The 21666-nt window shown below is 49.0% G+C and overlaps 1 long non-coding RNA gene across 1 annotated transcript; it reads left to right on the top strand.

The window, feature by feature from the left end:
• The first annotated feature begins 10682 nt into the window (after positions 1-10682).
• On the top strand, positions 10683-16098 carry LOC104008079 (uncharacterized). The gene is made up of 3 exons (XR_682506.5): positions 10683-10852; positions 10943-11189; positions 14221-16098. It is a non-coding gene; the product is annotated as an uncharacterized LOC104008079 (long non-coding RNA).
• Positions 16099-21666: the final 5568 nt, after the last annotated feature.

The following is a 21666-nucleotide window of genomic DNA, read 5'->3' as shown; positions in this document are numbered from 1 at the left end:
TTAATGACTGTCCTGCTAGGTTTTGTTTGCCTGGGGCCTGTACTGCCTTTCTTTGGCTGATTTTCTCCCTTTTGGAATGGGAATGTTTACCCAATGCTGCCTATATCTCCACTGTGTCTTGGAAGTAAAGACAGAGTCTCGCTCTGTCACCCAGGCTGGAGTGCAGTGGTGCGATCTCGGCTTACTGCAAGCTCTGCCTCCTGGGTTCACACCATTCTCCTGCCTCAGCCTCCCGAGTAGCTGGGACTACAGGTGCCCACCACCACACCCGGCTAATTTTTTGTATGTTTAGTAGAGACAGGGTTTCACCATGTTAGCCAGGATGGTCTCAATCTCCTGACGTCGTGATCCACCCACCTCAGCCTCCCAAAGTGCTGGGATTACAGGCATCAGCCACCGCATCTGGCCGAAGACACTATTAACAGAAGTGTTAGCTGGGTTAAAAGAACCAACAAAGGATGACAAAGGACCCAGTTAACTGGCAACTGTGGGAAGCCATCACAATTCATAGGACTGAGGGTTAAGGCAATGATAGAACCTAGCAAATGCTAAAGCCATGTAGAAGGGCCCCAGGTGGGAGCCACAGCCATAGAGGAACACAGTGACACCAAGCCTCAGCCCTGCAGAAAGGGAGTGAGAGAAATTAATAACCAGAGCAGTCTCTCCTCCTTATAATTCTGCTGGGGCCTCCCTTTGACTAACCCAACAGCCAGAATGCAAGAGGGCCTGGACATCCAGTCTGTAGAAGTCAACTTCCAGGGGCATAGAGCAGGGCAGAGGAAGACACAATCTGGAGGGGCAAATGGAAAACACACAACACCGAACTTAAGCAGATTGAAATAGATTGAGAAGACCAGTAGGATTGAGAGCAAATGTTTGTCCAATAAGTACTCCAGAAGGACAGGAGAAGGAGCAAGGGAAGGAGGCAATGGTTGAAGATATAAAGACTAAGATTTTTCCAGGAAAGATAAAGTACCAGAAAGATAAATAAGAAATCATAGTCAGAATGCAGAATACCAAAGACAAGAACAATTTGTTAAAAGCAACTGAAAGGAAAAGCCAGATTGCCATCAAAAGAGCATCAGTGAGTGTGACAGCTGACTGCTCAACAGTAACATTGAGAGACAGGAGACAGTGGAATATCTTCAATATGACGGGGGAGGGGGGGGGGACGGGGAAAAACAAACAATGCTGCCAAACTAGAATTCGATGCCCAGAGAAAATATCCTTTAAGGACGAGGAGAAAAACATTTACAGACAAAGGAACACTGAGAAATCTTACCATAAGCCAACCCTTTCTAAAAGAAAGTTTAAATAATATACTTGCAGTAGAAGCAAAGTGATCAGAATGAGGAACAAATAAAGTGCATAAAAAACAATAGTAATATCTTATTACATTTTGACACATAATTAATAAAGCCTATAAATCAAGAAAGGATAGAGTTAAGAGTTCTAGGTCCTACTTTCAGAACTAGGGTAAAGTACTGATGAACTTCAGACTTGGTAAATTAAGTATCCCTGTTATAATTCCTAGGTTAATGATTATAACTACACAAGCAGAATGTATAACTTCCAAATTAGTAGAAAAAAAACCTAAAATGGTTAACAAAAGCTAATTGAAATGAAGGCAAGAAAAAAGTGAAAAGAAACAGAAAAAAATGGAAAAACCGCAAATAATATGGTAGCTATAAACCCAAATGTGTTAATAAGTACAATAAATGTTTAATTCATAAAGATAACTTTAATGTAAACCAATAACGTAACCTTGAAATATAGAATGCAAAAATTGACTTACAAAGAGAAACTCGTTTCTCTGTACATGAGTACAAAATTCTACCTGAAAGTTAACGAGGTAAACATCCATCTTAAATTTAAGAACAGCAAAATAAAGTAAAAGAACAAATAAAATGAAGGAATGAGCAGAAATTCATGCTGTATAAAACAAAAGTTGATAATGAAAAGACTAAATGGTCAAACCTGGGGCAAGACTGATGAAGAAAAGTGAATAGTGGAAATACTGTTTCCAGCCTAGAGGCGGCTCCTGAATGTGTGGCCTCATTCTTCAGCCCCATTATTCTGTTTGTAACTCTATAGAAATAGCCTATGGGATAGGGTAGTTCATCTGGCACACCCTAGGCGGGGGGCTCACTTTTAAAGTGTGGCAGTGTGGGTAGAGTTGCCTCACCCACCCCCACACCCAGTGACCTCAGTCCACCCTTGCCTTTCATCAGGGTCTTTGTATGTAGTCATCCCTTGGTATGGGTGGAGCATTGGTTCCAGGAATCCCTGTGGACACCCAAATCAGTGGATGCTCAAGTCCTGGTATAAAATGGCATAGTATTTGCATATAACCTATGCAATCCTCCTGTGTACTTTGTCATCTCTAGGTGATTTATAATACCTAATACAATGTAAATGATATATAAATAGTTGTTGTACTGTATTGTTTAGGGAATAATAACAAGAAAAAGAACTCTAGGCCAGCACGTTGGGAGGCTGAAGTGGGAGGATCTCTCTCTCTCTCTTTTTTTTTTTTTCTGAGATAGGATCTTGCTTTGTAATCCAGACCCAGGCTGGAGTGCAGTGGCGCTATCTTGGCTCACTGCAGCCTTGACCTCCCAGGTTCAAGTGATTCTCCTGCCTCAGCCTCCCGAATAGCTGGGAATACAGGCACGCATCACAGCGCCCAGCTGGGAGGATCTCTTCAGCCCAGGAGTTCAAGAGGGCAACAGTGAGATCCCATCTCTACAAAAGATAAAATAATTAGCTGTGCATGGTGACAAGTTCCTGTAGTCCCAGCTACTCAGGAGGCTGAGGTGGGAGGAACATTTGAGCCCAGGAAGTAGAGGCCACAGTGAGCTGTGATCACACCACTGCATTCCAGCCTGGGCGACAGAGCCAGACCCTGTCTGTAAAAATAAGTAAATAAATAAATAAATAAAATAAATTCAGCATTATTTAAATACCTTATGATACAGTCACTGATTTAAACTCATGCCACTGATTCCTCTCTGCTAAGTGAAAGATCTGTTCCTCAAGTGTCTCATTTTGCAGACAAGAAAGCGAGGTCCACACATTACATGACAGGCCTGTGTTCTACTAGGCCGGGTCCACACATTACGCAACAGGCCTACTATCTACTAGGCCGGGCTGCACATTACGTGACAGGCCTGCCTTCTACTAGGTTGGGTCCACACGTTGCATGACAGGCCTACCTTCTACTAGGCCGGGTCCACATGTTACACGACAGGCCTACCTTCTACTAGGCTGGGTCCACACGTTACATGACAGGCCTACCTTCTACTAGGCCGGGTCCACACATTACACGACAGGCCTACCTTCTACTAGGCCAGGCCGCACATTACATGACAGGCCTACCTTCTACTAGGCCGGGTCCACACGTTACATGACAGGCCTACCTTCTACTAGGCCGGGTCCACACATTACACGACAGGCCTACCTTCTACTAGGCCAGGCCGCACATTACATGACAGGCCTACCTTCTACTAGGCCGGGTCCACACGTTACATGACAGGCCTACCTTCTACTAGGCCAGGTCCACACATTACACGACAGGCCTACCTTCTACTAGGCCAGGCCGCACATTACATGACAGGCCTACCTTCTACTAGGCCGGGTCCACACATTACGTGACAGGCCTACCTTCTCCTAGGCCAGGTCGACACATTACAGGACAGGCCTACCTTCTACTAGGCCGGTCTGCACATTACGCGACAGGCCTACATTCTACTAGGCCGGGTCCACACGTTGCATGACAGGCCTACGTTCTACTAGGGTGGGTCCACATGTTACGCGACAGGCCTACCTTCTACTAGGCTGGGTCCACACATTACACGACAGGCCTACGTTCTACTAGGCCGGGCTATACATCACGTGACAGGCCTACATTCTACTAGGCAGGGTCCACACGTTGCATGACAGGCCTACATTCTACTAAGCCGGGCCACACATTACGCGACAGGCCTACATTCTACTAGGCCGGGTCCACACGTTGCACGACAGGCTTACATTCTACTAGGCTGAGTCCACACATTACGTGACAGGCCTACCTTCTACTAGGCCGGGCTGCACATTACGCGACAGGCCTACCTTCTACTAGGCCGGGCCACAATTCTTGCTTCCTATTGTGTTTCCCACTTCACACTGCCTGGCTTCTGTCACGTCCACCCCAAGAGACCTGTGTGCATTCAGACGATTCGCCACGCAGTGGAGCTCCCTTGAAAGTCGCTCCTTGACTGCACCTAAGAAAACAGCATTTCTTCCATTTCTTCAAACCTAACATTTTGTATATGAAAATCTAGGCAGGGCTTGTGCCCCAGTGACTGGGAGAAGAATAAGAAGAAATTCTAGGAGTACACCTCAGGGTGTTTAGTGAATCGTAACTGAATTCAACAGACACTTACTGAGCTCCAGCTGTGTGGCAGACCCTGTACTAAACACGTGGGGACATTAGTAAATAAAACAACATGTCACTATTGCTGCATCAGGACGCATGCTTGGGACACCACAGGTGGATGCTGTTAGGAGAATTAATTCAAACAAGCACATCATCTGAGAACTGTATTGTAAACTATTTCTGATTAATAGATTTGCTACTTTTTCTGACTGCTGAGAACCTATAAAATCATAAAAGTAACTTGTATGTATTTCCCTTTTAAACATCAAATTTTTATGTAAGTGACTTCCTCTGAAGCACAGGCATTTCTGTGTGCTGGTTTGATCTGCTGTGGTGGTGACTAGTGGACACACAAGGAGCCAGGCAGGGCCTGCAGAGGCCAGACCCCATCCCAGCCACCGAACAGTGCCAGGTCTTGAGCCTCCTGAGCCTGCCCTGGCTTCCACCCCCACCGCTACTTTCCCAGTCACACTATCATCTCATGCGCGTCCCCAGACCCTTGAATGACAGAGTGGGAGGCTTGAGCGTCTGCGCAACAGTGACAGCCGACATTTGTTGAATGTTGTGGAGCTCCAAGCTTTCGATGAGCATGAAGCTGTTTAATCTTCACAGCACCCTTGAGGTCTGTATTAGCAGGTGTTTCATGGTTGAGGTAAACTACATCTAGTTGAACTTCTGTAAACACAGAACTGATTACAGTCTGGCCTAATGGGCGAGGGAGCTCGGACCAGTGGCCTGGCCTCGTTTCTGTGTTCTGAGACAAGCAGCCCAGGTCAGAGCAGTGCTTTCCAGATGACAGTGTGCACGCCGCAGCCCCTTGCTTTACGTGAGTTATTTCTAGTCCCGAGAGCAATGCTTCAAGAGAGGCTTTCACATTCCCAATTTATAGATAAGGAAACCGAGGCTCGGAACAATGAAGGAAGCTGAGAGCACACAGGCCGTGGGCGCCCAGGCCTCTCTGAGAAACGCTCAGACGCATTTGCCACGGTAAGCCTCCCTGGGAAGTTGCAGTTTTGGAAGCTCAGCATTGTCTGGAGAAATAGTTAATGGGGGAAAGAGGCAAACTCCCCAGGGAACACTCCTCAAGGGGAAAATCCCTTCCCACCCGCCCTGGGTTTCCGTGGGAGCGAGCCATGTAGACAAAGCACCTGCTGAGTCACTCCTCATGGGACCTTGACCACTGCCCCTCCTGGTTACCCCGTGCTGTCTGGAGGTTGAATCGAGTGTTTGCCATTCCAAACCAGCTGTCCCAGACCTCGCACAAAAGGTGTGATGTTTGATTAGCTGTGCGGAAGCAGGCTCACTCCCCAGGTTCTCCGACTGTCCACCTTTGGGACACGGGGAGCTGTTGATGTTTGTCAAGTTGGGTCCATCCTTGGGAGTTTTGAAGGTTGTAAAGGACCACATGGGGAAAGGGCACTTCCTAAGGTTATTCCCACCTAACTTAAGGTCATGGACCAGAGTTAGGGGACTGGAAATACTCTGTCACACCTCAGCATGAAGACACGGCAGAAATCCTGGGAGAATGCACTTTTCTCACTCCACGGTATCACTGCTTCCCTGAGATGGTGGAAGATAACATGTTATTCATGAGCGCTAAGCTGTTAAGATCTAGTGCATGTAACCTCTGGAAGCTCTTAACTACAGCATGCAAATGACAATACTGTATGGTTAAAAATTTAGCTAACGGGACCCAGTGTGGCTGTGGCTAGAGCACAGGGAAGTATGTTAAAAGTTCAACAGGCCGGGCGCAGTGGCTCACACCTGTAATCCCAGCACTCTGGGAGGCCGAGGCGGGTGGATCATGAGGTCAGGAGGTCAAGGTCATCCTGGCTAACATGGTGAAACCCCGTCTCTACTAAAAATACAAAAAATCAGCCGGGTGTGGTGGCGGGCGCCTGTAGTCCCAGCTACTCGGGAGGCTGAGGCAGGAGAATGGCGTGACCCCGGGAGGCAGAGCTTGCAGTGAGCTAAGATCACGCCACTGCACTCCAGCCTGGGTGACAGAGCAAGACTCCGTCTCAAAAAAAAAAAGTTCACCAAAAGCGGATCACGTTCGGATTTTTAAGTGAGAACTGAATGGTTGTTGTTTTATAGGAGTGGGGTGTGCCATGCCCTGTGTGAGGAAGAGGCTGTGCTGTCCCAGCCACCCTGCCAGCTCCCCCTGCCCCAGTGAGTCGTCCCTGCTGCACTCGCCAGCAGTCTGGGCCCATTTCCATCAGGGCTTTGGCAGGTGGGACTCTCATAGCACATCCACCTCCATCACCAGACCAGAGCTCCTTTACTGTCTGCAAGAAAGGCAGCCCGCAGCACAGGGTCAGCAACTGAGTGGGCACTGAGTGGGTGCTTGCCCCTCGACTTCTCCCATTAGCCTCCTTGCCTCTTTGTCCCACCCACAGAATCACAGTGGTAACGCCCACTGCACGGGGAGGAACTGAGCATGGTTTCAGTAGCTTAGCTGATGCGTCTCCCGAAAACTCGATGTGGCTCAGCAGCGAGCCCTCCAAACAAACAACAGACAGAACTGCCAGCATTCTCTGTAATGCCAAGACCTGCTGGGCAGCATGTGTGGCCTTGGAGAGGGGAAAGAAGGCGGCTACCTGGGGCTGTATCTTCTTTCTTTTCTAACTACTTTTCTCTGGCTTATGTCATTTACTTGTCAATATCAGATCTCAATGTAGAATGCCTGATATTCGCAGTGTTTGATTCTCAGCAAGTGCATACTTCATGCCAGTCAAACGGCTTACATAGAAATGGAATGTTTCATGATTGCTTGGAAGTCTCTAAACACCCCTTTCTTGGTCTAACTCTGACGCTGTGGCTGTGTGATCTGTCTTCCTCTGGCTTCTACATGAGTGGACATGAACCCCTTTGGAACCTGTCACCCCTCTGAGAATAGAATGAGAGCTGTGGACTGTCCCGCCACAATTCCACAGACTGGGTAATACATAAGGAATAGAAGTTTTTTTGACTCATGTTTCTGGAGGCTGGGAAGTCCAAGAGCATGGTGCCAGCATCTGGTGAGGGCCTTCCCCTGGTGGAAGTGGGTGCAAGAGACAGAGAGAGGCCGGGTGCGGTTGCTCACGCCTCTAATCCCAGCACTTTGGGAGGTCGAGGCAGGCAGATCACCTGAGGTCAGGAGTTCAAGACAAGTCTGGCCAACATGGCAAAACCCTGTCTCTACTAAAAATACAAAAATTACCCAGGCATGTTGACACATGCCTGTAGTCCTAGCTACTCAGGAGGCTGAGGCAGAAGAATCGCTTGAACCTGGGAGGCAGAGGTTGCAGTGAGCTGAGATTGCACTACTGCACTACTCTAGCCTGGGCAACAATTGCAAAACTCAGTCTCAAAAAAAAAAAAAAAAAAAAAGAGAGAGAAAGAGAGAGGAATGGGGATGAACTTATCAGGAGCCACCTCCCTCGATAACGAATCCACTCCTGACACAAAAGCATATTCCATCCACAGGGGCAAAGCCTCAGGCCTAATCTCAGAAAGGCCCCAACACAGTTACAAGAGCAACTCAGCTTCCAGCACGTGAACTCCGGGGCACAGGCAAACTCCGCGTTCAGAACCTTGGCACTTCTCATTTGAACTCTATCTTCACACACCCTGCGTGAACTGGGAAGCGCCCTCAGCAAATAGTCAGACTCACGTGGCTACACTAAGTTTGCTCACTTTGCCTCCCGCATTCAAGGGTTTTGCACTTCCGGTTTCTGTCAGCTTCTGGGTGATCTCTAGTGCCTTCAAACTGTTGTTTTAATATCTAATACAGAAGTTCTCATGGTTATTAGCAGGAGAGTTCCTCCAGTAAAGGCAACTCTGCCGTGGCCTAAAACAGATTATGCAAAACAATTTCACCCTGTGGATGTACATGCAGATTATGGACTGATACATAATCAAAATCAGAAATCTTTACAAATTGAGGAAAATGTATTTTCCTACTATTGTTATAAAATAGTTTGGGCCACTTCTACTTCCTAGTATCCCTGGATTACGTAACAGTAACAGCTGCGATTCAGTTCCACATTCTACATCTAAGGAGCGAGGGGTGGGAGCCCAGCCTTCCTGCCTTGCATCTCCCCTGTCCTTGTGCTTAATCTCAGCAGCATTACATTATACTTGCTAATAATTCACCTAAGAGTGACAAAAATAATTTTTATAAGCATGTCACAAAAAGGAAGGAAAAGTTTCTTTTCCCTGCTTTGATATTAGAACCAAATGGAGCTCTGAAAGTTTTCAATAAAATGAAAAATGATTTAAATTGCAGAAAAAAATTCTGTTCCAAAGGCTTACCCAAATAACTCTTTTCTAAAACTGCGGCTGGCCTTGCAGAACTGCCAGAGGGACTGGGCATGAAACGTGCTGGGCGGCTCAGTGTGCCTGTGTGCACTAACGCTGCTTTAATTGGATTTTGCAAACACTGATGATGTCCTCTGACACACAGCAGAGCAATCTCAGGGCAGTGGAGACAAGGCCATCGCTTGGAGCCCTGACACATCCATCATAAAACGCTCAGCTGGGCTGGGAAGTAACCTTAATACTTCCACTGTCTCTTCTCAGTCTCTGCCTTCCATTTCCTTTGCCCCTAATCCCTCCGGCTCTGCTTGCAACATGTACTTCAAATGTCTTCTCTCTTTATGCTCAGTCCGGTCTTACAGCTACCATAAGAAGAAAAAAACACATTCCTTACACATCAAGAAAGAAAACAACACCTCTGACCTTGACAGCAATCAAAGCTGACACGGCTGAATTTTCCCTGCTTGCAAATGAATTCAGTCACCCATTCGAGGATTCAGAGTAAAATAAACACTTCGGTGGTCACTCAGGGCAGAGTGTTATGGCACAGAAGTCCCGATGAGTGCTTTCAAAGGACGGCTGTGCAAATATTTACAAGCTCTTAGAGCCTCAGTCCAGTCCCACTTGTGAGCCAGGGATTCTGATAATTCATAGAATGACAGAACCCCAGATTTGGGAGGGGTGGAAGATATTGCTTAATCCAGTGTGTGACACCCATCACGGAATTTTCCCTTAAAACACCCCTGAAAGATGGGTGTTAGTGTTCTGCCCTGTGGCAGGAGCTCCGGCTTCCAAAAGCACTCTCCTACTGCTGGGAGTGACAATGCTTAGACATTTCTTTTTGCAGTAACTAAACCTTCCTTCCAGAACCTTCTACCCATTGGTCCTTGATCTGTCCTTGAGCTGTATAAATGTATAGTCATCTAATCCATAAATATAGGCATGCAAGAAAGTAATTTCTTTAAGTCAATTTCCATTCATGTCTAAGCCTCCTTCCATCAGCATTGTGTCGACACTTCATCTCAGTCGTTGTTAGTTCCCAGTCACTGCCCGACGGCCCTGGGACAACAAAGAGGTCACCGGATTTGGGGCAGAGCCTAGCACCCAGGGACCTCCTGCAGGCGTCAGTCCGGGCTCATGACTGCTGAAATGCTCACGGTCCCTTACCTTCCATGTGGGCATGCAGGTCACGAACTCCCGTCAGCTGCATGTGAGGTCCTCTCTTTTGGACATCTCCATAAAATGGGAGTCAGCCTTCCTCTAATCTTGGGATAGTTCCATTCCTTTCTTTCCAGAGCAGTTCTTTTTCTCCTAATTTTCTTTTATTTTTTTTTTGAGACAGAGTCTTGCTGTGCCGTTCCGGCTGGAGTGCAATGACGCAATCTTGGCTCACTGCAGCCTCTGCCTCCTGGTTCAAGCAATTCTTGTGCCTCAGTCTCCTGAGTAACTGGGACTACAGGCGTGCGCCACCACTCCTGGCTAATTTCTGTATTTTTAGTAGACACAGGATTTTGCCATGTTGGCCAGGCTGGTCTCAAACTCCTGGCCTCAAGTAATCTATCCACCTCTGCCTCCCAAAGTGCTGGGACTACAGGTGTGAGCCACCGTGCCGAGCCTTTTCTCCTAATTCTTAAACGCATCACTCCTCTATCTACCCTACCACTACATTCTTCCAAGCTTTTATAAAAGTCAAGAAGAGCCCTTGTCATCAAGCTTTCTGGAAAACACCCGCAGCAGCTGAATTCAAAGTCTGAACCGTCACTTGGAGTGGAGTTGGGAGATGGGAGAACAAACCGGGAATGTAAATGGAGGAAGACACAATACAGGTTGTCACTGCCTACCTCGTAAAAGGAACCATTTTTTCCCCTTACTTTCCTCCCAAATATTTGAAAAGATCTTTCGTGTTTGCCTGAAATCCTATCCAATCCAGAAATTATTCCCATTTCCTTCCACTATTCCTCATAAGACAGAGTTCCTGGTGTTTTACCTTATCTCAGTCTGCACTTGTCTGCCCAAGTCTCTCTTAAGATACGGTGCCAAGGCCCAAGGGCACACGGAAGATGTGTTCTACCGACGCCGAAGGTCACAGGGCTTGGAGAATAGCTGTTGTTCCGGGGAATGCACAATGAATAAAGCGTAAGATCATAACAGCTTCCTCCACAGACACAGCATTCTGTGATTTATATTGCATTTGCAGTTAGATAGAACTGCCTATTCTCTTTCTAGCCCTTTCCCCAGGATGTGCTTGCTGTCGCGCAGGAAGCCATCATACGCGAAGGCGCTCATGCCCACAGCTACCAGACTCTGAAGAAGATGGCATTTCCTCCCGATGTTGCCATCACTTCATTCCGTCAGCCAAGTTCTTCTTTGTGGCTCAAGGAATGTTCGCTCTTTGAGATATCATCAACAAAGCATGTGAAATTGTCATAGGCTGAGCTTTCAGGAAAATCCTATTGACAACAGCCAAGTGGAGGTCAGTCTCCGTCCCCAGTGACCTGTCTTTGTTCCTTAGATTAGGGGACCCTCACTCACATCTTCCTTCTGCGGCGATAGTCAAGATGCTCACATGGGGTAAAACCCTATCAATTTAGGCTAATTGGAGGGAAGGCCGTGGAATGCGGGAAAAGTCAAGTGTATTCAGTAACCAAAAAATATGCTAATAAAGGGTTGCTAAGTAGAAAAACATTCTTTGGAAACTATCTCTAAGAACTATTTTAATTATCACACAAACTGCTTGTATGGTGCATTTATAAAGTTTGACCTCAGTTTGTTCTTAAGCAGCATTACTTGCTGGGAAAGCCTTTTTATTAGCTCAACGCCACACTCCAACTTGAGCTCAGTATGATTAGTACAAATTACCAATTACCAGGTTTCATGTTAATGAGGTTTTCATGCCATAAGGATTATAGGGTCTTGGAGACAGAAGGAATCTTAGTGGGAATTGAATCCAATCTTTTATCCATTTCTAGAAGCCTCTGCTTGACTATTTCCTGTGCCACAACCACACATATGAGGGGATAACACAGTCCATCAAAAACACTGCTCTAGAACATAGAAAACAGGGCCAGGCGCGGTGGCTCCTGCCTGTAATCCCAGCACTTTGGGAGGCTGAGGCGGGCGGATCGCCTGAGGTCGGGAGTTCGAGACCAGCCTGGCCAACATGGTGAAACCCTGTTTCTACTAAAAACACAAAAAATTAGTGGGGCATGGTGGCACAAGCCTGTAATCCCAGCTACTTGGGAGGCTGAAGCAGGAGAATTGCTTGAGCCCAGGAGGCGGAGGTTGAGTGAGCCGAGATCGTGGCTGGGTGAGGAAGCTTAATGAAGATGGTGTGCCCGCGGAATTCCCAGCATTCCTCCCTCTGTTGCCCCCTGAGGTCCGGGGTTGCCTCCACCTGGCCCAGTGTCAGGCTGGCTTCCGATTCTCTCCGCAGCAAGGGCTGAGCCTCCTCCTCCCTAGAGTTCTGCGATTTCGTGACATGCCTTGTGGGTCTTGTCCATTCTTCGCTCAGGCTGGAACTCGTTTCTTTTAAATGTTTTAGCTCCTCACTGAACCAAAAATGTATCTTTATTCTTTTATTTTTCATCTCTTTGTCTTTTGGTTTCACCTTCTGAGAGTTTTTAAAGATTTTATCTTCCAACCTTTCTTTTGAGGTTGGCATTTTTGCTCTCATAGTTTAATTTTTTTGCACAAGCTTTTGTTTCCTTTCATACATTCCTTTTTAAGGTGTTCTGTTCTTGTTTCATGGGTTCAATGTCTACTTCTCTCTCTAAGGATGTAAATTCTAGCATTTTTATTCCTTGAAGTGTTCTCCCTGCGCTGCTCCCATTTCCTCCGAATAGCTTTCCGTTTGTCCTGCTTGTATGTGAACTTGACCATGGATGCTTTCCCCAGGAGTCTGAAGATTTGGGGCTGTCCACCCAGCAAGTCAGGCACTACCAGGCTGACTGCAGCTCTGTGTGTGGCCACATTGTTCCGTGATCCAGGGGGAGGCCTCATCAGAGACCCCTTCCTGTTAGGATCTTTGTGGCTTTCCAAGTGGATGAATGAGATCCTTTAAAGGAAAGGGTTCGAACGCCTTGTCTTGGAGATGATAATCCTTTGGCTGCCAGTGTTCTGAGAGCCAAGTGGGGAAGAGGGGGTGGCCTCAGACTCAAACCATCCCAGGAGAGATATCTCTCTGTGTGGTCCAGAGAACACACCTTCTCCAGGCAGCAGCCACAGTGGGGGTGAGGGGGTGGCCTCAGACTCAAACCATCCCAGGAGAGACCTACCTCTCTCTGTGTGGTCCAGAGAACACACCTTCTCCAGGCATCAGCCACAGTGGGGGTCACTCACCTTCTGTGAGAGGTGGAGGAGCAGGCTTCTTGCCCTGTCTCCAGCAAACCTTTTATTTCAGGCCTGCCTTCGCCCGACACCCATGGGTGCTGACACTCCCGTTCTGTGCCTCTCGGGTTTGAGCTGCAAATGTGCTTGCCTGCGGCTCCACCAGCCTTCGGCTTCCTCAGTAGGATGTGCGGACACCGCTGACCCAGCTCCCACGGCTCCTTGTCCATGCCTCCTCTTCTGTTCCTTTTGTCCTCAAAGACTTGTGCCACATTCTTCTTTCCTCCTGTTTATCGAGACAGGGTCTGGCTCTGTCAACGAGGCTGGAGTGCAGTGGTGCAATCATGGCTCACTGCAGCCTCAAACTCCTGGGCTCAAGTGATCCTCCCACCTCAGCCTCCTCAGTAGTTGGGACTACAGGTGTGTACCACCATGCCCAGCAATTTTTTAAAATTTTTTATAGAGATGGGGTCTCACTATGTTACCCAGGCTGGTCTTGAACTCCTGGCCTCAATCAATCCTCCTGCCTTGGCCTCCCGATGTGCTGGAATCACAGATGTGAGCCACCACACCCCGCCTCCTTCTTCTTCTTTTTCTCCTTCTCTATCTTCCTTGCCTCTACTGTCTTTTTAGAGAGATTTTTAGATAGAAACAAAATAAAATCACACACACACACACACACACACACACACACACAAAACCCACACATACGAGAACCCACTGTGTATTCAATTCATCTACACGTAAGTCCCTTTCTGCTTTTTCAAACAACGTTATGCTCCAAACAGGGATAAATTAAAATAATGAGTGAGTCCACCATGAGGCCTCTCTCTCCTAAACAGCAAAGCCACTGCCGGGAAGGGGCCTGAGCTCTGTTTCCATGGCTGCTTCCTTTGCTTGTTTGACATAAATCGGTTGATGATTCTAAACCAAAATGTCACCTGTTTATTGCTCATGTTAAGCAGCAGACATAACTCTCTCCCAGAAGGCAGTCACCTCCCAGCGTGTGACATCGCCATGTTTTCTTCACAGCGCCGGGTCTTGGTATCTAGTAGGTGCCAGTTAACAAATGTTTGAATGACTTGGCGCATAAACAACCGTTTCATCGATTATGTAACTAATCAGCACCTGGTTAGTGCAGAAATGACTCTAAATGGCATGTTTCCTTTCTTCCTTAGTTTGTTTCTGCTTATATACAAATATCTGTCAGTTGCTAAATCTTCCGTCACGTCTGCTGCGTTCTTGGTGTCTCCGACCAGACTGTAAGCTGCTTGAAAATACAGACCGCCTTCGAATTGTGTAACCGAGAAATGCGGGGGAGCGGGCACCGTGTCTTTGAGATGACCCAGGAGCCGCACAGAGGTGGGGAAATGAGGGCAGAGAAACCAGCCCAGGCCTTGGGGGCCTCAGAGTCCAGGCAGGACCTGGGTTTCTGATTGTGCCTCGGAAGTGAATCAGCACCACCGCCTTCTGTCCTTGGGACGTTCCGCTGAGCACCACCGTGGGAGACGCCAACAGCCGAGCGGGGCGCTCAGCCCGGCCTTGCCCCACGGGCACTCCCAGCAGGACAGACACAGACACACGGCTGGAAGGACCCATTCTCCCAAGGAAATTGGCACTGTGTGGACCACGGGCAGGCGGGTGCTGAGCCGCGAGGACCTAGCAGATCCCCCATCCACTCCCGGCCTGACCCTGCATGGCTCCCAGGCAGCCCTCTCGGGCCTCAGCGTGCAAGGCAGCCCCGGGTGGAGGCCCCACCTGGGGTCATTCATCATAGCCTGTGCATCTACACCGAGTGTGTGTCAGTGTTCCGTAAGCCTCACTCCCAGGGCTGCTGGTGGGGCCTGGCCCCACAGTAGGTGTTTATCTTGTCCACCCGCTCAGAGCTGTGCTGTTCTGTGCCGTCCTGAGCTGTCCACGCCCATGACAAACACACGGCTGGTGAGGTCCCTCTCTCCCCGCGGCCCCGGCACCCCACAGTCAGCACAGTCCTGGCCACTGTCGCCTTTTCATCACAAACACCCTCATTAGTTAGCGGGGCCAACAGCGTTATCTTCAGAGGGGTCAGGAAACCCGGTGTTACTCTGGGCTTAGGCTTGGACCCTGCGTTTTGTGGCCCATGACCTTTAACATCGACGTGGCCTCTGACGTCTGACATGTCCATTGAGCCAGACCTCTGCTAACTTCAGCACATTCCAGTTTTTATGAAGCCCAAATTGATCATCTGCTGCAACAGCGTTTGACATCCTGGTTTCAGGTTCCTTCGTCTATCCTTGGCCCTAATCCACAGATTTCTGGGGACTGTGCCCTAGCCCACAGGAAAAAAAAACAGATATAACTAATGTTACTAAAATATTACTAAAACCATATTTCAAAAAATGAATCTGGGCTGGGCATGGTGACCCATGCCTGTAATCCCAGCACTCTGGGAGGCTGAGGCGGGCAGATCACGAGGTCAGGAGTTCGAGACCAGCCTGGCCAACATGGTGAAACCCCATCTCTACTAAAAATACAAAAATTAGCCAGGCGTGGTGGCGGGCGCCTGTAATCACAGCTACATGGGAGGCTGAGGCAGGAGAATCATCTGAACCTGGGAGGCAGAGATTACAGTGAGCAGAGATCACGCCACTGCACTCTAGCCTGGGCAACAGAGTGAGACTCTGTCTCAAAAATATAAATAAAAAGATTCGGATCACCCTCAACTCACAGCCAGGTTTATAAATGGGGGCATCTACATTTTTAGGCCTTAGAACTTGTTTATAGAACTTACCACATTCTCCCTGCTATGGTTTGAATGTGTCCCCCAAAAATACATGTTGGAAACTTCATCCCCAAGGCAACAGCACTGGGAGGTGGGGCCGTATGGGGGTTGTTTGAGTCACGAGGGCTCCACCCTCACGAAGGGATTAATGCTGATGCAACTTTGAGCCTGTGCTCTCTCTTGCCTTGTGACTGACACCTTCCACCATGTCATGACACGTCAAGAAGGACCCTCGATCTTGGACTTCCCAGCCTCTGGAACCATGAGCCAAATAAACATTGACTATTTCTTAATTACCCAGCCCGTGGTGTTCTGCTATTGTGTTGCAAAATGGACTCAGACACTCCCTTACATTGTCACTGAAGTCATCTTTTCCCCTTTATTAGGTTGAATTTGTAAACTCCTGGAAGATGGGGACCATAACCCATTCATCTTTCTATTTCCCACACTTCTGTTTAGACACCAGAGGAATTATGACATTTTAATATATCCAAAAGCCCCCAGGAGAACACGCAAATGCCCAGCCCTGTGCTGATCATTCAGATTCTGCACGTTGGAGGCAGGGCCCCAGCTCCACAAGCCATGTGCAATGGCTGGTCCTCAGAGCACATGTCAAGGAATAGCAGCGTGGTGGATAAGAAGCACGTGGTGAAAATGAACCAAGAAAGAAGATGATGGGGTGAGAAAGATCCACGGTCACTCACTTGTGAAGTCAGGGTGTCTCTGAAACTCAAGCTTCATGAACTTGACATGCTTCTGTCTTCCTACCCCATTTTAAACATATGGTTAAAAACAGCAGGTCACTGTGGTGATCCTGGGGCGGGGGAGGACCAAGGCCTGGACTACCATGGTATATGGGGTGCAGAGAGCAGGCACCTGGCCACAGGCTGGAGGAAGGAGAAGGAGAAAGGAAATGGCAAGTCTGGGAAACGCTGCTGCTGCACAGTTTAGTACAAGCTTAGAGTGGAGAGCAACATCCAGCTACCACCTCAGCTTCTGTAGGTCAGAATTCTGTGCATGTGAAGCCCAGCCCTCTGCCCAGGGTCTCGGGAGGCTGCATCCGGAGTTCAGGTGGTCTCATCTGGAGTGAGTTCCGGTGGTCTTCCAAGCTCACTGAGGCTACGGCAGAAGTCAGACCCTGTGGTTGTCTGAGGGAGGTCCCTGGCTTTGGCTGGCTGTTGGCCAGTGGGAGTTCAAAGCTTAGGTCTCTGCATTCTTCCTTGAGGCCAGCCAGAGGAAAATTTTGCTTTTCAAGAGCTTACCTGATTGGGTCAGGCCTACTCGATATTATTGTTCTTTTGATTAACTGAGTCAACTGGCTTGGGACCTTGATTCCATCTATAAATCCCTTTTGCCACATGACATTGCATAATCACAGGATTTGTATCACACCAAGCTAACAGGTTTGTCCCACACACGACAGGAGCGGGGTCACTGAGTACTGTCATCTCTGTGTCAAGGAAGCCAAATTCTTATTTTAAGCCTTGACCTCTCCCTTGCACTCTTATAGACTGAGTTGTGTGTCCCCAAATTTACATGTTGAAGTCCTAACCCCCCATGTGACTGCATTTGCAGACAGGGCCTATATGAGGGTAATAAGGTTAAATGAAGTCATATTGTTGGGCCCGAACCCAAAAGGATTGGTATTCTTTTTTTTTTTTTTTTTTTTTTTTTTTTGGAGATGGAGTTTCACTCTTGTTGCCCAGGCTGGAGTCCCAGTGGTGTGATCTCGGCTCACTGCAACCTCTGCCTCCTGGGTTCAAGTGATTCTCCTGCCTCAGCCTCCCAAATAGCTGGAATTACAGGCATGAGCTACCACACCTGGCTAATTTTTTTTGTATTTTTAGCAGAGATGGGGTTTTGCCACGTTGGCCAGGCTGGTCTCGAACTCCCGACCTCAGGTGATCCACCGGCCTTGGCCTCCCAAAGTGCTGGGATTACAGGTGTGAGCCACCATGTCCGGCCTAGGATTGGTATTCTTATAAGAAGAGGAGATTGGGACACACAAGTGCACAGAGGGAAGATGAAAGGAAGACACAGGGAGAAGTTGCCTGCTATGGTTTGGATATTTGTCTCCCCAAACCTCATGTTGAAATGTGATCCCCAGTGTTGGAGGTGGGGCCCAGTGGGAGGTGTTCAGGTTATGCCCCTGGATCCCTCATGAGTGGCTGGTGCTGTCCTGGCAGGAATGAGAGAGTTCTTGCTCTATGAGTTCCCTCAACAGCTCATTGTTAAAAAGAGCCTGGTGCCTGCCCCCTCTCTCTCGTCTCCTCTCTGGCCACATCATCTCTGTACAAGCAGCTCCTCTTCACTTTCTGCCATGAGTGACCTTCCCGAGGCCTCCCCTGAAGCAGATGCTGGCACCACGCCGCCATGAGTGGACCTTCCCGAGGCCTCCCCTGAAGCAGATGCTAGTACCATGCTTCTTGTATAGCTCGCAGAACTGTGAGCCAAATAAACCTCCTTTCTTTATGAATTACCCAGCCTCAGGTGTGCCTTTATAGCAACACGAATGGACTAAGACAACAGCCATCAATGAGCCAAGGAGAAATATGAGTTTCTGACCTACGTCATTTTCCTTCTCTGAAGAACTTCTTTTAACATTTCTTACAAGGCAGATCTACTGACAACAAATCCCCTCAGGTAATTTCACTGGACACAGAACTTAGGTAGGTGGTTTTGTCTTCCCACACTCCAGCAGGCATCAGTGGCAGTTTGGCGTTCCTGCTGGTGCTGGATCCACACGGGGCTTCCGCTCCCGCTGTGCTCCTCTGTGTTCTGCCTCTCTGGGGCTTTGGGCAGTGATTTTTCCCTATGCCTCGATTCTGTGGCAGACCAAAGAAAAGGCGTTGATTTTCACATTGTTGCGCTTTTTTCTTGTTCTGAGAATATAAATGATGACATCCCAGCTCCTTCCATGCCAGAGTGGAGTCCTCAATGCTCTAAGGGGTCCATGAAATTAACCATGTTAATTACATAATTAATTCATCAATCATTTGGTAATGACCCTCTCTTCCATTCTTTTTTTTTTTTTTTTTTTTTAGACAGAGTCTCACTCTGTTGCCCTGGCTGGAGTGCAGTGGCATGATCTTTGCTCACTGCAACCTCCGCCTCCCAGGTTCAAGTGATTCTCCTGCCTCAGCCTCCCGAGTAGCTGAGATTACAGGTGTGCTACCACACCCAGCTAATTTTTTTAATATTTTTAGTAGAGATGGCGTTTCACCATGTTGGACAAGCTGGTCTCAAACTCCTGACCTCAAATGATCCACCCTCCTTGGCCTCCCAAAGCGCTGGGATTACAGGAGTGAGCCACCATACCCAGCACCTCCCACCATACCCAGCGCCTCCCTCCCGTTCTTAGTCCGCAGTTTACACTGGGGGTCAGTCTTGCTGTTGTACATCCTATGGGTTTGGACAAATGTATGATGACATGGATTAACCACCGCAGTATCCTACAGAATCATTTTACTGGCCTAGTAATCCTCTGTGCTCCCCCTCTCATCCCTCCCCCTCTGTCAACCCCTGGCAATCACTCATCTTATTACTGATCTTATTATCCCCGGTTCCGCCTTTTCCAAAACGTCCTGTCGTTGGACTCGTAGAGAATGTGGCCTTTTCAGATTGGCTTCTTCCACTTAGTGACATGCGTTCAAGGTTCCTCCATGCCTTTTCATGGCTTGATAGCTCATTCTTTCTATTGTTGAACAATCTTGTTTCCAACAACTGCAAGACGTTTCACAATGAAGAATGCCCATGTGTGGGTGATTCATGAGGGGACACGAGGAGGTGGGATTGACGAGGAGGTGGGATTGACGAGGAGGTGGGATTGAGGAGGAGGTGGGATTGACGAGGAGGTGGGATTGACGAGGAGGTGGGATTGAGGAGGAGGTGGGATTGACGAGGAGGTGGGATTGAGGAGGAGGTGGGATTGACGAGGAGGTGGGATTGACGAGGAGGTGGGATTGACGAGGAGGTGGGATTGAGGAGGAGGTGGGATTGACGGGGAGGTGGGATTGACGGGGAGGTGGGATTGACGGGGAGGTGGGATTGACGGGGAGGTGGGATTGACGGGGAGGTGGGATTGACGGGGAGGTGGGATTGAGGAGGAGGTGGGATTGACGGGGAGGTGGGATTGAGGAGGAGGTGGGATTGACGGGGAGGTGGGATTGACGAGGAGGTGGGATTGAGGAGGAGGTGGGATTGACGGGGAGGTGGGATTGACGAGGAGGTGGGATTGAGGAGGAGGTGGGATTGACGGGGAGGTGGGATTGACGGGGAGGTGGGATTGACGGGGAGGTGGGATTGAGGAGGAGGTGGGATTGAGGAGGAGGTGGGATTGATGGGGAGGTGGGATTGAGGAGGAGGTGGGATTGACGAGGAGGTGGGATTGAGGAGGAGGTGGGATTGACGAGGAGGTGGGATTGACGAGGAGGTGGGATTGACGAGGAGGTGGGATTGAGGAGGAGGTGGGATTGACAGGGAGGTGGGATTGACGGGGAGGTGGGATTGACGGGGAGGTGGGATTGAGGGGGAGGTGGGATTGACGGGGAGGTGGGATTGAGGAGGAGGTGGGATTGACGGGGAGGTGGGATTGACGGGGAGGTGGGATTGACGGCGAGGTGGATTGACGGGGAGGTGGATTGACGGGGAGGTGGAGACGGGGAGGTGGGATTGACGGGGAGGTGGATTGACGGGGAGGTGGATTGACGGGGAGGTGGGATTGACGGCGAGGTGGGATTGACGGCGAGGTGGATTGACGGGGAGGTGGATTGACGGGGAGGTGGAGACGGGGAGGTGGGATTGACGGGGAGGTGGATTGACGGGGAGGTGGATTGACGGGGAGGTGGATTGACGGGGAGGTGGGATTGATGAGGAGGTGGGATTGCTGAACCAGCAGGAATGCCTGCTTTACACCTTTCACCAACAAATGCTGCCAAATTTCCCTTCCCAGCAGTTGCATCACTAGGGGAGAATACGCATATTTCCACCCCCCTGCAGCCCAGTACATCTCACATTTTCAGGAATAAATTTTCCAAACTTCTCTGAGGGTGTCCTGGGACCACACACTCTATATCCAAACTCAGCCAGCACCCATTGTCAACCACACCTAGTCCACCTGCCCTGCCCTGCCATCTCCAGGGACTCGGCAACCACCAGCCCAGGGCCGTTGCCTGTGGGGACCTCAGGCGGAGCGTCCTTCCTCTGCCCAGAGACTCCACTCTTCCAAATGCCACCCCATCCTGGCTGAAGTTGCTCCTCCTGGGCTCTTTGTCCTTCTGGTCTAATGCGTTTTGTTTCTTTCTGTTCTTTCAGAATTAATGTTTCATGTTCAACCTGAAGTCTCTGATAAGTACTTTAAGTCCAAGCTGGCATAGTGGATGATGTGGGCAGCAGGCCCGTGACTCCACGTGGACCCCCATGAACGTTGTCAGTGTGTCTACGCGAAGCTGTACCATTTACAGGAGAAACACTGGGTGGTGAGACTTGGATGAGGTCAGCAGAGAAAGCGGCTAAACGGATTCACCCGTCCCTTCAGGTGACTGTGGAGCTATGAAGACCTGAGGCAGGTACTTTTGTGCTAACAAAGAAGGATGTTTATGACATAATTTTAGGGGAAGATATAAATCAGAGGTGTGAGGTGTGCAGAGGCCCCTGCCTTCCCTGGTGGGTGGATAACACCTGCACCAACATCCCCAGCAAGGCTACACAGGTGCTTTTCTTGGCAGCCATCAAGAGAAAGGGACCTGCCTTAGGCTGCAGGATGCTTAAACATTTCAAAGGTCACTTGAAGAAAGGAGGAGAAAGAACATCAGGAGAGGTAGTGGTGCGTGCCAAGGCACTGAGCGTGAGGAACAAGGTGCTT

Source organism: Pan troglodytes, chromosome 8, assembly GCF_028858775.2.
Source record: "Pan troglodytes isolate AG18354 chromosome 8, NHGRI_mPanTro3-v2.0_pri, whole genome shotgun sequence".
NCBI classification, from domain to species: domain Eukaryota; kingdom Metazoa; phylum Chordata; class Mammalia; order Primates; family Hominidae; genus Pan; species Pan troglodytes.
This window is presented reverse-complemented; position numbering and strand designations above follow the sequence as displayed.